Below are 20,308 nucleotides of genomic sequence, written 5' to 3' on the forward strand. Positions count from 1 at the left end.
CAAGAGAGTAAGAAGCCATTGGAATTAATCCACTCTTATGTGTGGACTACTAAAGCTGCATCTCTTGGAGGCTGTCATTATTTTGTTACTTTTATTGATGACTATAGCAGAAAAGTTTGGGTGTATTTTATGAAAAAGAAAAGTGAAGTTTTTGGGCATTTCAAAACTCTTAAAGCTATGGTTGAAAAAGAAACAGGCCTGCAAATAAAATGCCTAAGGTCAGATGGAGGGGGAGAGTACCTCTCAAATGAGTTTGCAAGGTTCTTGCAGGAGCATGGCATAAAGCAGCAATATTCATGCAGTCATACCCCACAGCAAAATGGAATTGCAGAAAGAAAAAACAAACATATTGGAGAGGTGTCTCGTGCCATGCTTAATGAAAAAGACCTGCTAGATTTTTATTGGGCTGAAGCAGTTGCTACAGCAGTCTACATAATGAACAGGACTCCCACTGCAGCAATACATGGAATGACTCCAAAGGAGAGGTATACTGGTAGGAAACCAGATATTTCTCATTTGAAAATTTTTCGTTGCATTGCCTATGTACATGTGCCAGATGAGTTGAGATCCAAGTTGGATCCGAAAGCTGAGAAGTGCATCTTTATTGGTTACTCTCTACAGCAAAAACGGTATAGATGCTATAACCCTTCTACTCGTAAGTTTACAGTGAGCAGAGATGTTGTTTTTTATGAGATGAGTAGCTGGTATAAACCAGTAAATGTGATTGATGATGTAGATGCACAAAATGGTAATGCTGCACAGAATTCACAGCAGCAGTCACAAAATATTAGTGGACCTGCAGCGTCCTCTAGCAGTGGTTCACATTCTTCGCCATGGACAGGCAGATTGAGATCAGGAGAATCTTCTCAAAGTAATGCAGATAGTGGTATGCAGGTATCACGAAAAGGAAAAGAGAAGGTTGATCAGCCCATGTTTGATGTGAATGCAGGTCACTCTTATGTGGATGGTGAATCCAGTGGCTCAGAACAGAGCATTGATGATGAGTTGGGTATTCCTTCTATTGTTATACCTGGAGTAAGGAAGACCATGGATGTTTTGAGAGCACCTGGGAGTGAACCCACTTTGCGTAGGTCTACCAGAGTTAGGTATCCTATGGATAGGCTGAAATATGATGGATTTACAGCCATTCACTATACATATATGGTCAAGGTGATACAGGAACCAAAACCCACTTCTTTTGAGCAAGCCATGGGAAAAGAAAAATGGGAGAAAGCCATGGATGAAGAAATGGATGCCTTGGAAGCAAATGCTACATGGGAATTTGTACCTTTGCCTAAAGGTAAGAATGCAATTGGCTGTAAGTGGGTTTATAAGGTGAAGCACAATGCAGATAGTTCTGTGAACAGATACAAGGCAAGATTAGTAGTCAAGGGGTATGCACAAACATATGGCATTGACTATGAAGAAACATTCAGTCCGGTTGCAAGGATGGCAACCGTAAGAGCAGTCATTGCTATGGCTGCATCAAAGGGATGGTCTTTACATCATATGGATGTAAAGAGTGCCTTCTTGCATGGTGATTTGTAAGAAGAGGTCTATATGGAGCAGCCACCAGGTTATGTGCATGCTGTTCATCCTGAGTTTGTTTGCAGGTTGAAGAAAGCTTTGTATGGCTTGAAGCAAGCACCTAGAGCATGGTCTGACAAGATAGGACAGTATCTTGTCACTATTGGTTTTCAGATTTCCAAGGCAGATTTCTCACTTTATGTGAGAAAAACAGAGAAAGGTATTATGCTACTTGTCATTTATGTTGATGATTTGATTATGACAGGTGATAGTGATGAAGATATCCTTCATGTGAAAATGCTATTGAAGCAGAAGTTTGAGATGAAGGATTTGGGAGAGCTGCGTTATTTCTTGGGCATTGAGGTGATTAGATCACCAAGTGGGATACAGCTCTTGCAGAGGCAGTATGGATTGGACATGCTGTCCAAATATGGGATGACAGGCTGTAAGCCTATTTCAGTTCCTTTGGAGCAGAATGTGAAGCTGAGCACAGATGCAGGTGAGCTTCTGGAAGACCCTACTATGTACAGACGCATAGTAGGAAGTTTGATTTATATGACTATTACCAGGCCAGATTTGAGCTATGCTGTTGGATTGGTAAGTCAGTTTATGCAGGCTCCAAGGAAACCGCATTTGGATGCAGCTAGACGCATACTCAGGTATGTGAAGTCCACATTGCAGTATGGACTATTTTATGAGACTGGGGTTCAGATACAGCTACATGGATACACTGATGCTGATTGGGCCGGTAGTATTTCTGATAGAAGATCTACCAGTGGATATGTGTTCTCTTTTGGGAGTGCTGCAGTCACTTGGAGCAGCAAGAAACAGCCTACAGTTGCCTTGTCAAGCACAGAGGCTGAGTACAGGGGTGCAGCAATGGCTGCATGTGAGGTAGCTTGGTTGCATAAGCTACTTTATGATATGCATCAGTCTACAGATGGGCCAGTTGTCATTTATTGTGACAACATGAGTAGTATACACTTGGCAAATAACCCAGTCTATCATGCTAGAACAAAGCACATTGAGGTGCATTATCACTATGTGCGGGAGAGGGTTTTACTAGGTCTTATTGATCTAGTTTATGTCAGCACAGAGGATCAGGTAGCTGACATATTACGAAGGCATTGGGCGCAGAGAAGCTGCGCAAGTTCAGAGACCTACTTGATGTGCAGGAATTGGGATTGAGCTCGAGGGGGAGTGTTGAGATATCGAGCTCCACTCGTGATACGCCAGGGTGACCGTTGTGTATTTATGTCACCGACTTGTCAGTTATTGCAGATGCGGTTGGTACACCGCCCATGAATAATAGCTACATGATAGCTATCCTTATCTACTCTAGTTCGTGGCTCAGTTAGTATGCCACCTTAGTTAGTTGAGTTTGGTTTGAGACCCATATATAGGGTTCTTCTATTTCTTTGTACGTGAGTTCTTTTGGCTTACACAACTAAGAAGAGAAAAACTGTTTTCAGCCTCCACCTCTGTGTGTATTCCCCCATTGTGCAAGCAAGAAAGCTACAAGTGAGACTCCTTCCTTCTCTCCCACAATCTTGACAGACATGTCTATCGACCTTCCAGTGTATGCGGAGTTGTGTCAAGAGATTAACATGGGACCATAGGATACTTTATACTTGGAGCATCCACTTACTCAATTCATTGACTAATCGCTTATAAGGATACATAAGATATGCATTTTAAGTGAGATTTTTTTTTAATGATTTATATTACTGTGCTTTGTATGATTTAAATTGATTATTCTAACATCATTTTTTGTATGTGCAGGTGACATTTTTAGGATGAGTCGAGGGATGAGCGATGAGGAGTTACAGGACATCTTCACACGCATTCTCCAGATCAGATCACGAGATTCAGAGATATGGCAGACCAAGAGCTGTCTCGGCCTTCGTCAGGGCGCTCTGCTAGATCTACTTCAGCGCGATTGGATGCTTTGGCTTCGAGCAGACGAGCTCGACGCTCACGACTTGGGCCAGAGGGAGGGAGTGCTTCAGGGTCAGGGGGATGCTGCAGAGATACAGAGATAGTGAGCCTGCGGTCGGCACGGGATATAGATGCGACTCCTTGCTCTCGTGGCCCTTCTAGGGAGCGTGGCTCAGGCTCAGGTGGATGCTGTGGAGGCACGGACGCGGTGTCTCCGTCTCATCGTTTAGCTGGAGCTGCGTCACCTCAGGGATTTGTCACACATGTGGGGATGTCTACTCCAGTTACTTCGTCGTCAGTAGATGGCACCCCTGTGGGTGCCACTCCGAGAGATATTACCCCGGTCGGTACACCGGATGCACAGGGGTCTCCTGGATATGCCCAGGAGCGTGGACGCAGATGGGAGAGGACCCATCTTAGACAAACTCCAAGGGGATATGGATATCTAGTCGATAGTAGGTCAGGAGCCATCATCATGAATGATGAGGGAAGGAGGGTGATGGCTCGCATGAGAGAGTTGTGCCAACAAGTTTTTCAGCACAACATCTTGGATCATTGGAAGAACATACCAGAGGGGAGCAAGGACTACATAGTAGCATCCTTGCACGAGGAGTTTTCAGTGACAGCCTCAGTAGATAGATTCTCTACGGGCTGGATGATGGATTGCATGTGTGCATACATATCACATAGATGATCCGACGCACGCAAGGCAATCAAGAGTGGGGTTGCAAAGCCCGAGTGGTTAGATGCAAACAACTGGCACCGACTAAGGGAGGAGGCTACAGATTCTCTAGGACGTTGGAGTCAGCAGCGCGAGGCGGTGAGGGCATGACTCGAGGCCGGAGTGGTCCATCATCTTGGGAGTGGCGGCCATATGACATATTTGGACGACTTTGTAAGTTTTTCTTTTGTTTTGCTTGTTTATTTTTTTGAAATATTCTTTGTATTGACAATCATGTTTCTAATAGTTAGCATTTTGTTTTCTTTGCAGCACTCCATTACAAATCGCGATCCGACTGGCCTTGAGACTTGATATGTAGAGAGGCATGGTCTCACTTCATTGATCGACAGATTGTATAGACGCGGAGGCCCTGTAAGTCACTCATCTTCCTTGTCCGTAGTTACCATGTTTAATTAGAATGCACTATTGTATGGTGGACTGATGTGTTGTTTTTTTTTCTGCAGAGTTCGTTCGATGCTCCTTTGCGGCGGGACGAGCTTTTGGGGGACGAGGATATGTAGCTCGCCCTTGGATCCCTGGAGCTCACACACCTTTATTTTTTAGTCGCCTGATCTATGTAGACATTTTCTATGTATTAGTGATATCTTGTCATGATTTTACCAATCGCTTATTATGCGATCATGTATTTATTTCATGTATCAGTATTATGATTTCACTATACATTATTTTTGTTTGCAAGCGCATTGTTCATAGTGCAGAAACTATTTTGTATGGCTCTCATAAAGCACGCAGCTGCCCTGCCACAAATTTTTTTTTTCCCTGTTACCGTTGTTATTAGCATCGCAAATTTTACTGCTCGCGTCGTTATTGGCATCGTTATTTACGTCGCTAACCGTCGCTATCAACGTCGATATTGGCATCGGTATCAGCGATGGTGATTTTGACTGTTCTATGGCGTCGCCAATAATGATGCTTTTTGCGACGATGGGGGCAAATTTTGTTATTTGCATTTTCGTCGCTTTAAACGTCGATATAAGGTCTATATCTTGTAGTGTACTAAACATCCTAAAACCTATAAGAAATAAAATTGGCATAGGTATTTCGTGGGTGGACTTTGAGTGCCATGATATCCACTCTACCTAAACCTTCGTATCCTCAAACATGGACCACCACTACTCTTCATCATCTCTAAGATGAACTATCAACTCGAAGTGGTCCTCTTCTACTTCAAGTTCATCTTTTGCAAGCTCTTCTCCTTCTTCTTCAGGAATGTCAACCTGCCCTATGTCTTCTGCTTCCTCCTCAAGCTCTTCCACTTCATAGTCTTCTGCTTCTCCCTTCTTGAATATTTTGATTCTCTTTTCTATTATGGATATCCTCAAGGCAGTCCCATTCAACTCTATCAAAGCATATGCTGCATTGTCATAGGTATGCTTTAAAAGGTAAGGTCTAAGCCATCTCTTTGTCATTTTCTTTATAGTGTTATGTTTTTTCTCAAGGCTACTGTCATAGAACAAAACCCAATCCCCTTCTTCTATTGCTCTAGGCATGAACCCATGTCTATTATCGAAATCTCTCCTTATTTCACAATCTTTCCTCTTTGAGTCTCAATACTACTCTTTGAATATCTTTAGGTCTTCTCTCAAGCTATTATCTAGTCATGTCATCCCTCTATGGTAGCATAGTCCAAGTAATAGTAGTCATATACTTGCTAGCCACATTGTGCATGGTTTCATCTACTTAGAGAGCATAAGGCAACAACCATGGATACTCTTTGATCTTTCCTCCAAAAGCCTTAGCAAAAACCTTGACTATAACAGGATATCTTCTTTGAATCTTTCCATTTCCCTTTTTGTTATAGGCTGATGTCAAGGCTAACTTGATGCCAAGTCTAGTGAAAAACACTCTTGCTTCATCTAAACATGAAAGACCATAATAGAATCTTGCAATGCTCTCATCATCATGCAATAAACTATGAATTCTCAAATCGTTTTCTTTCTTGCAGATATATTACCTAGCATCTCTATTTATCTCTTCCACTTTATGATAGCTCATGGAACCTTCTGTAAATAAATGAATAAATCCATAAGAAAAAGTATTGATGCCTAAAGGAAAGAGCTTTTTCCTTGTTATACTAGTGTCTTCCCATCTAATAATGGTACTTAATGAAAATATGGCTCTTTCAGGGACAAATAATAAATTAGTAGTGTATCTATATTGCATGCATGGTTAAAAAAAAGTGTCAAGAATTGTACAACCCTCTTCCTTCCTCTATTGTACACCCATAGCTATGTAGATCCGTCATCCATGACATTACTTTTGATCCATGAAAAAACAATGTAGAGCTATCCCAAAATCATAGGATATGAATAAGAATAATGCACAAAAAGTGGTGTTCATCCTAAACATCTCCTAAATAAACCTTTACAATAAGGTAGGCTACATATCGAGGAAGTTATTATATGTATATCCTCTACATCATGTGCGTTTAAGGCCTATTTATAAATATCCTTATCTATGAAATTTTCCTAAATAAAACATTATCATTTTATATTAAATCTATAAACAACCCCTTTATATTACACCCTTTTGTATGTTAAAAATGTATAAAAATGGTATTTTAAAATTGCCTTATTTTTATGGTTGTAACAAAATGTTGAGATGATCCAAATTGCTTGAATATTGTGGCCTCGCGCTCAAGATCGAGGACATATGCATCCATTGGATCAAAAGAAAATGAAAATTTAGCAAATTTGAAGGTGTTCCCAAAAGGAAGAACAAAGCTTGCAAGCTCAGCAGACCCCACTAATACCATTTGTTGGAGTGTTGCTATTTGACCGCCTCATTCGAGGTAACACAATGCACATGTTTAAAAGTTGTGCTCCAAATCTTCTTCTTAGGTTTGAGGAAATCTTACTATTGATGCAAGATAGTCCACCATGTATTTTTGGGCACCTATTTAAGTCCAAATCATATAGATATACAAGCTTTTCTAAGTGTTGCATGCTTACTACAATTATTAAATTTCTTACTTTCAAAACTTAAACTTGTTAAGTTGTTGAAGTCTCACATATAGTCCAAACCTATTTCGGAGATATTCTCACAATAATTCAAATGCAAGTCCTGCAAGTTTGCACACCACTAGATATGTACTAGTCCTTCGTCAATAATGACAAAGGTGGATTTCATTGTCAAAATAGACAGACCTTAAAATCGAATCACTTCAAGCCATTAGTATTCAACCCTTGAATAGTCACGTATATGCACATCTTGAATTCCAAAAATCTTGAAGGCTTTTGAAAGCAGCTCCATTGAGGAAACGACTATGAATCAATTCATTAAAAACTTGTTGACTCATGTCGCTTAGGAGATTGCAAAGAGGACCATAATCTTCTATTCTGTTTGCAAAAAGCCATCAAGGGGTTCACTATATATATATCCATTATATCACATACATTCAAGGCCTATTTGTAAATTTTCTTATCTATGGTTTTTTATTGGATAAAACACAAACCTTTTTTACTCAATCTGTAAGTAAACCCTTTATATGATACCTTTTAGTATGTATAAAATGGTGTTTAGAAAGGCCCTTGTTTTGAACTCATGTGATACGTACATATATTCATGAGTAACCACCCCCTCCCTCCCTAAGGGATATCCAAAATTTTCAAGTGTGATATATAAGAAATTCAAGCATAAGATTACTCTTGTGAGTCCAAAATATGACTAATAAATAGCTTATGGGGCCATCTAAGACTCATAATTCTAGTTGACCATGATCGACCAACCCTCTGAGCTTCATCTCAATTGTTTGCTTATTGATTCCTCTTACAAGAACAAACCCCTCCCATGATCAATGCATTGTTAAAGCTGAGCCAAGATAAATACTTTGTCCAAGAAGGAATATATAGCAAGCCGTAATCCTAGCCAACAAACTACTTAAAGAAACCTATCTATACTGCATAATGATGGTCTTGACCCATGCACTCAAGACAAGCTCTACTTGTAATCCTTGAATTATCCACCAAACCAAAACCTTTGCATATGTGTGTGATGCATTTACATGTTGTCCAAAGTCATTGTAGAGCATACTATAATTGTTAAGTTCCTCATTATGAACATGTCTCAACTCTATAGTTTTCTGAAGCTCCTTAATTACTTGTTCCTCTTCCCTAAAGGTAGAGTGTCTTCAAACACAAGCTCAAAAAAAATCCAAATATAAGTCCTATATCTCCATACATTATTCTCTTTTAGGTCCCTAGAAGAGTACTAAGTTTTCTTGATGTGCTTGCTTTCGATTCAATGCAACATACCCTAACCAACACATGATTTGAAGATGTAATCAATGCTCAATCACTCATGATTTTGAAGAAGTTCAAAGCTAAAATCTATGCCATGCAATTATACAAACAGTGCCACATGAGAAAAAAATGAAAACATTGATAAAGATTGTGCCTAGCATGTCTACAAGTGCCATTGTGTCATGCAGGATGCAAACATACCTTCATTAAGTTAAAATCATTAACCTCACCTCTCATCACACAGTGAAAGAAATACAATCTCACTCCTCTCCACCCACCTAGATCTCACAATATCTCAGGAAAATAATGGTTCTCATGATGTTAACCAACTAAAAAACCTATCTCACATCTAAAGAAGTCCTACATGACCCTCAAACTCACCCAACCACCTTTCCCACTCAACCTAAGCTTCCTAATCCAGTGATGAATATCCTGACTCTTGTGTGTGCAAAGAATAGTGCATGTAGAATAAAAGGTATTCTCTCAAGTGCATGTGCATCTAATATTTACTACATATAGCTGCACATATAGCTGCAGTGAGAATAATGCCATTCAAGTACTCAACGATTGTGTGATAAGTTTATTTATCCAATGCATGGCATAGAATACATTTTTAAAAAATCACAAGATGACCATTGAGTGTAGTGTATTTGATAAGTGCAATGTGATGTATTTGTGAACTCATGATCCCTATGATATGCAAAAATATTGATAAGAAACTCTACTTGAATCAAGATGGCCAGTAGCTAGAATCAAAATCTAGCTCCAATCTATGAAAGAGAACAAAAATATTGACCAAAACAATCAAGTTCTCAAGCACAAAGATTCCAAAATGATGACAACAACAATTCCTAATCCAAACAACTAGTAAATATTCAACTTAAAAAAAAGAAGACAAACAACTATGTAAGTCCAATATATTCTCCGAGTTTAATTGTAGCAATGAGTTGGCTAATGTTTAAAAGAGCTCTTGTAATCCACTATTCTTGAACTCTTGATTGTTATAGGTGACCCTTAGCTTCTCCTATTACACCATCTTGTTTATCCTTGTTTTCTCTTCTTTCTCTAGAATTGAATTCATGATTTGCTCCTTCTTTGGCAACCCATTCAAGAGCTTCATGTTCTACTCACTTCTGATTTTTCCAATTTATGTCAATTTTTTCTTTGGATCATGTAATCGCCAAGGTATCCACATCCTCCTTGTAGTCTTCCACCACTATGTAGTTTGAACAATCATACGTTTCATGCTAGCATCCTTCACTTACCCATCTCTTGAATTTCTTGTCAGCTTATTAGGTGTTGTAGCCTATAGCCCTACACAATGTGCTATCATGTGATATTCTCCATTGCTCATTTCTAAAGGTAATTCCACCAGCATTGCTTCAATTGGGGCTAATTCATTTGGTTATTGCTATGATACATTGGTTCTTATATCATTCAAACTACACTAGGGTCTAATTTGGAGGACCTGTCACAGCGCGCGTTTTCTCTCCAACCTACTTGGGGGAGGTGCGGAGCGGGCAGAGCCCCCTCTGCGGGGATCCGGGGGGGGGGGGCAATCCCCCCCGGCCCATAGGGCCGTTACGGTAAAAGCCATGCACAATTTGGAGGACCGTTTATAGCCAAATTTTGAAGTACGTGCTCTAAATTTTAGCCCAGTGATGGATTTGTGATGTGCCTTTAGCTCTACGTAGCCTTTGGGGTCAATCTCGGGGTTTAGATGTGTCAAAATTTGTGTTCTAGATACCTGTCTGATTTTGACAGTTTTCTGTCTGATTCTCAGATGTTCAATTTTCAGGAGTCTGATTATCAGAATTGGACGTCCGATTATGGGTGGTCCGATCGGCCCAGTGGTCCGATTTTGGTCGTGTCCGATTTTGGGAATCGGATCGGACAGGGTGGGTCCGATTGCCTCGATTGGACGAGCGTCCGATCGGACAGGTTGGTCCGAGTGGTCTGAGTCCGAGTGTCTGAGTGGTCCAATTTCCAAAATTGGACAGGTTGGTTCGAGCATCTGAGTCCGAGCGTTCGAGTCGGACGGGTTGGTCCGATCGGACGGTTTTCCAAGCGTCCGATTATGGACTTGTCTGATTTTGGACTGGTCCGATTCTGGATTGGTCCAATTTTGGACTGATCCGATTCTAGGACTCGGACAAGCTGGTCCGACTACGCGGCCAACGGCCCCCGAGTTGCAGGCGATGCCTCTAGGCTGACATCTACTACACCGAATCATCTAGCGCCTTCCAGATAGGTGTAAGACACTACAAGGGAATGCCAGACATGCCTGGAATCACTATGGTGCTCGAATCAAATGGCACTCCAAGGATCTGTGCCCCTATTTCCTTGTTTTAGCCTGTTATACAGCAATAGAAAAACCCTACTGTTTGCTTCTTTTTCTTTGTTTTTTCCTATCCTAAATGCATCCGAATCACAAAGTAAATACCTACACTAATCCATCTCACAACATAACTCTCAAAAAATCAAAAACCTACTTGCCAAGGAGATCAAATACCATCTTCAACCCCCTCCCTTCCTACCTATCTCAAGCACCGGTTCGGGGGAAAACCCTACTCCAATGCTCGATTTGAAGTGCGCAAGCGCTCAAGGCTTGAATCCGTTGGTCCCGGCAACGGAACCAAAATGTGGGAGCTTTCACTCAACCGCCAAGACCCACGGACCGCTTATTGTTTCAAGCGTTCCAAGCCGAGCACTAATGGCTACCTCTCACATAACCAACGCGCCATCCATACCTACGGGTGTAGTGAGCTTACCTCCATGCCGCTCGAGTTACCTCCTCTCCCGCACACTCCGGTAGCTCCACGATCCAAGTGCAAGCTTCAAGCAAGCTCCATCCTCAAGCTCCACGCTCCAAGCTCCATTGCTGCGAGCCAGACAAGAGAAGAGAAGAGAAGAGAAGAAGAGAGGAGAAGATGGAGAGCTTCTCCTCCTCAGTCCCGCACCCTCACACACTCACTCCCTCACACTCTCACACTCCCTCTCTCAAGCACAAGCTCAAGCAAGCAAGAAGAAGAAGAAGAAGAAGAAGAAGAGGAGAGCTAATTTTGGCCACACACAAGAATGAGCTTCTCATTCACTTTTCAACTTTATATACAAAACCCTAAATCCCTTTTGGGCGGTCATCCCCTTTTCCCCTTTTTACATGGCCGACCGTAGCCTAGGCCCTTTTTCCCATTGTCCTTCTATCTTCCTAGCTTCCTTTCCACTGCCCATTTACATTTACAAATTGCATAGGTGAGAGCCCGGTGCTCCTTGAATTAAACCATGATGCGCTTGCGCTCTTTTACAAAAGTTTTGACTTGCGCTTTTCCTTGTGCGCCTTTCTCCCTTATTTAGGACTCTTCTCCTTGTGCGTCTTTGTCTTTCATTTCTCTTTTCCTTGGCCTTTGTCTTTGTCTTCTGCTTTAGCTTTTCTGGATTTTCCACCTGCGTTCGTTTGAGGGTTAACACATGTCAAAAACATCACCATAAGGCAACAAATCTAGTCAAAAACCTCATCCAAATAATCCTTAACTTCCAAATTTTGAACAACTACGTCATAATCAAGTTCTAACTCCTTTCTCCTAGTTTTAGATCTCTTTTCTCTCAATGTTTCAATTCTCTTCAAAGCCTTTCTCAAGTCTCCTATCATGCTCTCATCAATGTCACTCTCAAGGTCTCGAAAACCCCAATCAAGGTGATCACATAGACCATCAACAATGCTAGGAGAACTTAAAGGAACTTCTAGATCACCAAACAATGTTTTCTCTTCTTCATTGTTGCCAAAATCACTATACAACCATTAGTACAAGCATAAAGAAGTATGAGGCTAGGTCCACTCAAAACAACATCAACAACATCACAAACAAAAGCATGTACAAGGCTACTCTCACCATACAAACCATCATCAGTCAACTCACAAGAAACCAAACAAGACTCAATCGAGTCACAAAAAAACAACATGAATAGAATTAAAATCCATAACCTCAACACTCTCTCAATCAACCTCTACAACTAAGAGCTCCTACCACACTCAACCAAATCAATCTCTTTAGGCAAAAAATCTGAATCTTGAGCTTAATAATCAAATCTTCAAATTTCCAAGATCTCCCCCTCATGGTCCTCTAAAAATATCAAGAAATCATCCACTATTCTCTCTTCATCCCTTAAACACTTAGGTCTATCAAGTCTATTATCACTTCTCTCATCATCAAAACTTTCAAGACAATCTTAGCTCACATTATTCTTCAAAAGGAACCTTCTACTTGTCTCTCCCTACCTCTCTCAAGATCGTGCGGATCTAAGGTTTTTTACTCCTCTTCATTTCTCTCTTTCATTAGCTCTGTTGCAACTTGATGAAACTTCTTTATCAAAATCATGCTCAAAACTCTCATCCTTCCTCATTATCATCTTCCTCAATATTATTACTTTCATTCCCCCTTCTTCTTCTTCACTATCATCCTCATTCAACATTTCTCTCGATGCCAAGCTCAAAGCACTGAGGTTCCTATCTACCTTTCTTGTAGCTAGATGACTTCTACACCAGAAACTATCTTACTTTGTGTTTCACCAAGTAGGCAACCTACACGCATGGATGAGGCTTTGACTAGGAAACCTACACCATAGCCATATCATCAAGTGTCTATTTGTCATTTGGTAGATTTGCAAGTGATGATTAAGCTAACTAGCTAGAATTATAGCTAAAGAACTACCTGGGGATGTAGTCACTTTACTTTGCAAGTTAATACCTACCTTGGTGGCTACAATTCCAAGTGTGTAAGTAGCTAGTCTGCTAGATAGTTATTGGATAGCAACTACCTAAGAGCTACCTAGGTGGCCATACTTTCAAGTGTGAAGCTAGCTAGGTATCCAATTAGTAGTTTGATAATGAGAAACGGGATACCTTGCTAATATTATAGTTTCCTAGACTATTTGGATAGCTACTCACTAGTTTTGAAGTTGAGAGCTACTTAGGCTATTAGTTTGGGGATACTTTGTTCAAATACAACAACTTTGCTATTCATGGATGCTTAATTTGGGGATGCTTGGTTAAGGTACTACCTAATTAGTCAAGGGAGCTTAGGGTATAGGGGATCGGAAATTCCCAGTTACTTAGGGATGCTTGGTTTAAGAACTACCTAGTTAGTTAGGGGATGTTGTTGGAGCTATATATAGCTCACCCTATCTAGGCTAGGTCTCACCTATATATGTGTAGATTGTGATCAATATGAAATAGTCTTTGGGAGTATATATGGTGTGTCTCTTCTGTCTCTGTCTCTCTCTCTCATGTCTCTACATATCTTCTCTCTCTACATCTCAACATGATATCAAATCTATCATGATTGACTACAACCAATTCCTTGAATTAGACAATCAGGAAGTATACCTATGTTGTATCTCTTCTATTCTTGATTCATGTTCTTTTTATTCTTAAGTTTGATGTATTGTGTATGTTATGAGCATATTATGTTATGAATTTTAAGCATAGAAGAAGTTCATTTGATCATCATCGATCATCACTTAGATTACAGATATGTTGAATTGTAGATATATCTTGCTTGGACACCCTAAAAGTTTATATTTTGACAACTCTTAAGCAAATTCATTTCTCAAGAAAATTAGTTTTTTTGATGTGGCAGGATTGACAAGCTTTCTTCTTGACAAATCCATGCTCAATTTGGAGTCTTGTGTCAAAAGGTATATCAGTTTAGGTAAGTTGGATATGAAATAGGAAAACAAACAAAACAATAGCTTTTCGTGCAGACTTCTAGGACCCAGGTTTCATCATGATTACTCACTCTTTCGTTTCGGTATTTCTACCAAAATTAGCCAAATCATAATCTATTCTTTACTAAAAAGTAAAATGATAATGTTGGTAGGTGAATTGGGTAGTCAGCCTTTAACAACCCCCAAGACAACACCACATGATGAAGACCAAGGATCTCCCCTCAACAAAACCCACTAGAAAATACCAGTGAACACATGATCAAATATTCTTGATCACTCATCCTCACTAATACTTCAACTCAACACTAAAACAAATTAAACCTTTAAGCTCCGAATTTACAATTTTTAGATAGAATCTGATGTGTAAACAACGATGGCTGAGACTCTGATAACACAAGCTTTCATATTCACACAAATCCTATTTTTTAGGGAACAAAGCATGGTTTCCTCAAGTAGTGCAAAATTAGTGGTATATCCTTTATGTTCTTCTTTTCTCAAAGCACACATAAATACAAACCAAAATGCAAGCAACCTAAAGCTTTATACGATGAATTTTCATGCCAATTCAATTGCTACAAGCATTTCACTATTGTAGACATTCCATTACTACAACAAAATAGTATTTACACTGATAGAGCAATCGATAATCATGATGACTTGCATGGGAAACCAAGTTGGTGGTGTAGATGCTATTGAATTCACCTATTGCTTCATGCAACCTAGACATTGCTTCATAGAGCACTGCGCAAAAATACATTGTTGCTCTATACAGCAAACACATAATTTCTTTGATCCAAGAAGCACAAACTTGCAAATGGGAGGACACTTTCTTTGATTTGAGATTATCATTTTTGCATAACAGCAGATACATCTCAGCATATCTTGCATTGACAAACAATTACAGAGCTTTAAACGTTATGAACTCTAATTCACCATTTTCCTACGTGAAATTTTTTTCAAATTTCCACTAACTTGAGTCCATGTTCAACACTTACCCATAATACATATTCTCTACCACATACCCAGTTTCAGATGTAGAGATCCTTACTTCCATTCTTCTCTCTTGATGGAAAGCCTTGTGCAAACAAATAACATACATCACTCTCAACAGGACGACAAAGAACAACCCTCTGATGTCTCTCACTCATATCCATAAATTAGAATAGATCTGCATACTCTATGCCCCACACAATAGTAGAAGAAAACAAGACAAAAGGAAGACTCTTATTGCCATTATCTGAAAACCAAGAACTCGCGTCAGCCAATTGGCTTCAAGAGCCCTGCCATCATGCTCCATGGCTTCGATAACTTCAGCTACACGGCCTCTTTCTTCTAAAAACTCGTTCTTCTTCTTCTGAGCATCATATTTCTCCCTTCTCTTCAGACTGCAAGATTCTTCTCTCTCTCTCTCTCTCTCTCTCTCTCTCTCTCTCTCTCTCTCATACACTCCCTTCTTCCCCTCTCTTCTTTTTTTTAAAAAAACTCCTCATGTTTTTACTTTTTCCCTAATTAGCAGTGGAGACGGTCTGTCTCTTTGAGAAATACCTACCCACTAGCATGCTCACGATACAAGTTCACCTTCTTGTGCATCTTGTGGATGAAGTGGAGATTGCTGGACTTGTCCATACACGATGGATGTTCTTCCTGGAGCACTTCATGAAAACCCTGAAAGGCTTTGTGCGACAATGAGCTCGTCCAGAAGGTAACATGGCGGAAGGTTGGTTGGTGTTAGAGACGTTAGTGCATATCTCACAATGGCTACCAACGGTGGAACCAGACAATGAAATGCTATGGACGCTGAAGGACGATGATAGACTGACTGGAGATGTGGTGGTTGGAAATGGGGTAGAAAAAAGAATGGATGCCTCAATGGAAGAGAAGGTGAATCGCTTTTGTATGTTGCACCATGCCTCCATGGAGATGTGGCTCGCCAAGTACCAGATTGCAAGGCAAGATCGAGAGGAAGTGCGAGCTGAATTCCGACGCAGTACGCGTCATCGGCCAATTCAATATCCCGAAGGCATGGAGGAGATGCCACGGTTTATGTCAACACGATGGTTGCATGGAGCCTTGACTGCAGCATCCAGCGAATGATAGAGGTCTCAATGGAGGAGTGGGAGTTCTCGAGGGGATGTAGTCCAAAGGTGATGAGGGGTTTAGAATGTGTCGTATCAAAATTTTATATGCGACATCTAATTTGAGTGTTTCAATGTACAATACAAAATATATAGTGTAGTGTGGTCGCGCGGATGGCATTTTCGCGTGGAGCCTATTGACAAAATGCGCTCCACAATGGACTGTGGTGTCATGGCAAGGTTTGAGCAAGAGAGCCGGCGACGAGCAACGGATCCGAACACGGTTGTGGATGAGATGGAGTATTTTGGGAACTTGCAAAGTATTATTACGGTGGATTACCGTAGCTTCTCCATGATACTATTCGATGTGCAGTGGTTCAAAGTGGTACTTGGAGGAGCTGGAGCAACAGTTCGACGAGGTCCATCTGGATTTCTCGAAATAGATTCCGAACAAAAATGGACGGATTTGTGCGACACCTTTGTGTTGCCGGCCCATTGTGAATAGGTGCATAGAGTCATTTGCTTGCTAATTGTAATACAACATGGTTTATGTCACAATGGTTTGAACTCGCTTTGTACGTGTTTGTGAACATGTAATCTTCTATCCAAACCTCCGACAACCTTGATGGTGGTATGTTATACCTTCAACTCCTCGAAGTGCGAGAGTATATGATCAAAGCGATGTTCCGAGCATAGATGAAGAAAATATGCAAATAGAGGGATCGATATTACAAGGGGTGGAGGCCACCGCAAGCTTGGAGCCTGCATCGGCTAACAATGATGGAAATACACTAGTCCAAGAATTTTTTGAGAACGAGACAGACTCATTCTTTTGTGGTGACATGTCTATCGACCTTCCAGTGTATGCAGAGTTGTGTCAGGAGATTAACATGGGACCATAGAATACTTCATTCTTGGAGAATTGTATTACTCAATTCGTTGTTTAGATCTTCCATAAAGGTACATAAGATATGCATTTGAAGAGGGATTTTTCAAAAATGATTTATATTACTGTGCTTTGTATAGTTTAAATTGATTATTCTAACACCATTTTTTATCTGTACAGGTGACATTTTCAGGTTGAGTCGAGGGATGAGCGATGAGGAGTTTCAGGACATGATGGCACGCATGTCTCTAGACGAGCTCACGAGATTCAGAGAGATGGTAGACCAAGAGCTGTCTCGTTCTTCGTCAGGGCGCTCTGCTAGATCTGCTTCAGCGCGATCAGATGCTTCAGTTTCGAGCAGACGATCTCGACGCTCACGACTTGGGCCAAAGGGAGGGACTGCATCGGGATCAGGGGGTGCTACTATGGAGACACGGATGTGGTGTCTCCATCTCGTCATTCAGCTGGAGCTGCGTCACCTCCAGGATTTGTCACACCTGTGGGGACGTCTACTCCAGGTACTTCGGCTTTTGCGCAGCCATCAACAGGTGGCACCCCTTTTGGTGGCACCCCCTTTGGTGGCACCCCTTTGAGTGCCACTCCGAGAGAGGTTACCCCCGGTACACCGGATGTAGAGGGGTCTCCTGGATATGCCCAGGAGCGTCGACGGAGATGGGAGAGGACCCATCTTAGGCAGACTCCTAAGGGTTATGGATACCTGGTTGATAGTAGGTCAGGAGCCATCATCATGAATGATGAGGGGAGGAGGGTGATGGCTCGCATGAGAGAGTTGTGCCAACAAGTTTTTCGGCACAACGTCTTGGATCATTGAAAGAACATACCGGAGGGGAGCAAGGACTACATAGTAGCATCCTTGCACGAGGAGTTTCCGGTGCCAGCCACAGTAGATAGATTCTCTACGGGCTGGATGATGGATTGCATGCGTGCATACATGTCACATAGACAATCCGACTCACGCAAGGCAATCAAGAGTGGGGCTGCAAAGCCCGAGTGGTTAGATGCAGACGACTGGTGCCGACTGAGGGAGGAGGCTACAGATTCGCCAGGACGTTGGAGTCAGCAGCGGGAGGCGGCGAGGGTAGGACTCGAGGCCGGAGCAGTCCATCATCTTGGGAGTGGCGGCCACAAGACATATTTGGAGGACTTTGTAAGTTTCTCTTTTGTTTTGCTTATTTGTTTTTTTGAAATATTCTTTGTACTGACAATCATGTTTCTAACAGTTAGCATTTTGTTTTCTTTGTAGCACTCCATTACAAATTGCGATCTGCAAGGCCTTGAGACTCGATATGCAGAGAGGCATGGTCTCAATGCATTGATTGACCGATTGTATAGACGCGGCGGCCCTGCAAGTCACTCATCTTTCTTGTCCGTAGTTACCATGAGATATTTGAGTGCATTATTGTATGGTGGATTGATATGTTGTTTCTTTTTCTGCAGAATCCGTTCGATACTCCTTTGAGGCGGGACGAGCTTTCGGGGGACGAGGATTTATAGCTCGCCCTTGGATCCTTGGAGCTCACACACCTTTAGTTTTTAGTCGCCTGATCTATGTAGACATTTTCTATGTATTAGTGATATCCTTTCATGATTGTACCAATCGCATTTTATGCGATCATGTATTTATTTCATGTATCAGTTTTATGATTTCAGTATACATTCTTTTTGTTTGCAAGCACTTTGTATGCAATAGTGTAGAAACTATTTTGTATGGCTCTCATACAACACACAGTGCTATATGTGGCAGGGCAACTTGCTGCCCTGCCACAAAATTTCTTTTCCCTGTTACCGTCACTATTTGCATCGCAAATTTACTGCTCGTGTCGCTATTGGCCTCGCTATGCGCTGTCGTATTGCTGCGCATTCGAGGTGTGTAAACCACCCAAAAGTTGTGTGTGTGATTTGATACTTTGTACATACTTAGTTGTTATGTTTGCTCTTTCATTTTATGCTGAAGACAGAGAAGAATAAGGAATTTTGGTAGATTGGTGACTCGAGATGCAATCTCATGGACCACTTTGATTGTGACCAAGGGTTCGTTTGAAAGCTTGTGACAACATTGGAGCCATTGAGCAGGGAAACCTAGTATTTATTTAGCTGACACTGGACAGTGTTGTATCTGATTTGGCCATTGGCAATGCACTGGTTGACATGTATGTGAAATGTGGGAGGATGGAAGATGTACGAAATGTTTTAATCGACTGCCTAAACAAGATAATGTCTCTTGGGGCTCAATTATTGCAGGGTATGCTCAGCGTGGGCAAGGGATACTGGCTCTCAAACTCTTCGAGAAAATGCAGTAACATGGCATGAAACCAGACGAGTTCATGTTCTCTACAGCTTTGAAAGCATGTGGAACCACAGGCAATGAAGAATGGGGCGGGTGAATATGTGTGAAATATCACTAATTTTCAGGAAAAAGCTAATTTGAGGACCGCTTTTGGAGAGAAATTGGGAAAGGGAGGTGTAGAAAACGTGGAAGGAGGAGACTAATAAGGGATTTTTCAAAGACTAAAGAGGGGATTTTCAAAAGCTAAAGAGGGAGGGAAAAGCAAGTGTATGGGATGAAAAAAGAGGTCGAGGCTAATCGGGGAGGGGAGTATTACGCTGAATCTGAGAAAGAGGAAGGAACAGAGCATTAGAGAGAGAAAACAGGGAGGATACTCTGTAGCTAACGAGTGAAGACGGAGAATTCCTAGTGAAGCATGGCGCCCTTGCTCCTGAGAGGATAAGAGCTATAGAAACTGGTGGCTGTCCTCATGCAGCTGTTCGAGAAGATATAAGTATAAACCTTGGCCCATTGGAGGATCTATCCAGGACCTTTTCAGCAGATATTTTGCTTTGCGAATCAGGAGGAGACAATCTGGCTGCCAATTTCAGTAGAGAGCTTGCAGACTATATCATATATATCATAGATGTTGCCGGAGAGGATAAGATTCCTCGCAAAGGAGGACCAGGAATTACACAGGCTGATCTTCTGGTGATCAATAAGACTGATCTAGCAGATGCTGTGGGTGCTAATTTGGAAGTGATGGAACGGGGTACTCTCTGCGGCTGATTGGAGAACAGGGAATGATTACGCGAATCTGGGGGAGAAAGGAGGACGAAGGGGGATGCCTCACGAAGCACACTAGACGAAGGATTCAAAAAGCAGCAG

General features: G+C 41.4%; 1 pseudogene; it reads left to right on the top strand.

The window, feature by feature from the left end:
* The first annotated feature begins 19,288 nt into the window (after window positions 1–19,288).
* LOC148035331 (urease accessory protein G pseudogene) lies at window positions 19,289–20,209 on the top strand (annotated as a pseudogene).
* The last annotated feature ends 99 nt before the right edge of the window (window positions 20,210–20,308 follow it).

This window comes from Lygodium microphyllum, chromosome 6 (genome assembly GCF_053477565.2).
Source record: "Lygodium microphyllum isolate KBCC chromosome 6, Lygodium_microphyllum_v1.1.10, whole genome shotgun sequence".
NCBI lineage: Eukaryota > Viridiplantae > Streptophyta > Polypodiopsida > Schizaeales > Lygodiaceae > Lygodium > Lygodium microphyllum.